The 2,350-nt window shown below is 50.6% G+C and overlaps 1 pseudogene; it reads right to left on the bottom strand.

Annotated features, from left to right (window-relative positions):
* Positions 1–401: 401 nt before the first annotated feature.
* On the bottom strand, positions 402–1,403 carry LOC141933840 (nucleoporin NUP35 pseudogene; annotated as a pseudogene).
* Between the last annotated feature and the right edge of the window lie 947 nt (positions 1,404–2,350).

Here is a 2,350-nt window from a genome sequence, read left to right on the forward strand (position 1 = left end):
GCAGCACCCGTGTGGGTGTGGCAGAGCCCATCTAGTTCCAGCCACGCAGGCACGCAGGGATGTGCAGCCACCTCAGCCCAGCAGGGCCGAGCAGTGTCACCCTTCCCGCACACAGCACGGGGCGGCACCGGCCACACTGGCCACGTCAGCCCCAGCAGCACCTTCTGGCAGGCGCCGTGTCCTCGCTCTCTAGGAGTTTTTTAGCTTTATTAATAAAATGAAGAATTAAAAGATTGCTATGACATTTAGAACATGACACCAGAGAATTATAAAAGAGCAATAAATCCTAATAAAAATTAATAAAAAATAATAAATGAATCCTAATAAAAAATACATATACTAAGAGCAGTCCCTGTCCCTGGGAGCCAGCTGTGCATAGTGTTCTTCCTGCAAGAGGCCCATCATCTTTTCAGAAAAGAGAAAAACCAGCTAAACACATATTCCATTGTTTTAGATACAATGCTTTCATCTTTCCGCAGAGTTTGTCTGTCAGAAACCACCTGATAGTCACTACTGGAAGCTTTATATGCTGTTGCAAGAGGTCTCATTGTAGAAATTCTTGCACTATTATTTGCAGGTTGTACTGGTGTGCTGACAGATTTTGTAGGTGGAGTGAAAACTGAAGATGTTGAAGGCGTAGAGCTTCTTTCAAAGTTTTCCATCACACTTTTATCTATACACGGCTTGACGCCAATCATGAGAGATTCAACAAAAATTCTTCCATCTTTGCTTAAGCCTTTCCGGGCTTGAAGCTTAGACTGGTATCGAATATGCATCCAGTTTCCCGTGTTGGACATCACATGCTTTAATATATTTCCATACTGAGCAAACTGTAGAAGAATATATGAAGCTGATGCTTGAGGAAACCCAAATACAGTTACCCAGGTGTCATCAAGTTGATAATCTGAAGTCAGGGAATCACCCTGAGTATAAAAAGGGTCTAGTTGGGCAGGAGAGAGAGTAGTCTTCCTAGGCTGCCCAATACTTGCAGGACTGAACATACTTGAAGCTGTTCCGGGAGTTGATGGCATCGTTCCAGCCAATGGGCTCTGTGTTAGCGAAAAGCTGGTTGGTCTTCTTGAGGTCAGAGGTGTTGATCCAAGTCCGGGACTAGATAATTCATCATACAGGCTTCTAACTGGTGGAGCACCGCTTTTATCTTTATGTGTAGGGACTACTGGTTGTGGGGGAGATCCTCCTGGAAGTAGCGGAGACCTCATTTCCATTACAGCAACTGAAGGGCCGCTTAAAGCACGAGGTTGGGGAGTCACTGGAGCAGGTAAATCGCCCATCGGGAACCCAGGAAGAAATTGAGTACTAGCTCCCGGTTTTGGAGATGTTGGGGAGCTCAGAGTCATTGGCTCAGCTCCTGCGGGCGGCGGCTCCATGGCCAAGGTGGCCATGTCGGCCCAGGCAGCGGGAGAAGCCGCGGGCAGCTCCGCCGGGCACTTTCGAACGGGACGATGAGCACACGCTTTTGTCCTGGTTTAACCAGGATAGGGTTAAGTTTCCCCAGCAGTGGGGGGGGGAGCTCTAGCCGGGTTATTCAGATACCATGCGGACGTCACATCCTGGCGCGGGAGCGTGGGGCGCATGGTTTTATACATCTGCTCCTCTCACTCCTGTATTAGTAGATATACTTTGCTCTGTTCATTGTTATCACTGTTATTGTTGCTGTTTGTTATGTTGCTATTGCACTGCTGTATTAAACCTGTCCTTATCTCAGCCCCGGGGCTTTGTATTTCACTCCCTTTGTGGGGGAGGAGCAGCGGCCGCGTGGACTCAGACCCCGGCAGGGGCTAAACCACCACAGTTTTGCTGGGTAAAAAATTGGCTGATGGCCGGGCCCAAAGAGTTGTGGTGAATGGAGTTAAATCCGGTTGGCGGCCGGTCACGAGTGGTGTCCCCCAGGGCTCGGTTTTGGGGCCACTCCTGTTTAACATCTTTATTGATGATCTAGACGAGGGGATCAAGTGCACCCTCAGTAAGTTTGCAGATGACACCCAGTGGGGTGGGAGTGTTGATCGGCTCGAGGGTAGGGAGGCTCTGCAGAGAGACCTGGCCAGGCTGGAGCGATGGGCTGAGGCCAACGGGAGGAGTTTCACTAAGGGCAAATGCCGGGTGCTGCCCTTGGGCCACAACAACCCCCAGCAGGGCTACAGGCTTGGGGAGGAGTGGCTGGAGAGCTGCCAGTCAGAGAGGGACCTGGGGGGGGGGATTGATTGATAATGAGCCAGCAGTGTGCCCAGGTGGCCAAGAAGGCCAATGGTATCCTAGCCTGTATCAGAAATAGCATGGCCAGCAGGGACAGGGACAAGTGATCATGCCCCTGTACTCGGCACTGGTGAGG

The sequence above is a fragment of the Strix aluco genome, chromosome 23 (assembly GCF_031877795.1).
Source record: "Strix aluco isolate bStrAlu1 chromosome 23, bStrAlu1.hap1, whole genome shotgun sequence".
Taxonomy (NCBI): Eukaryota; Metazoa; Chordata; class Aves; order Strigiformes; family Strigidae; genus Strix; species Strix aluco.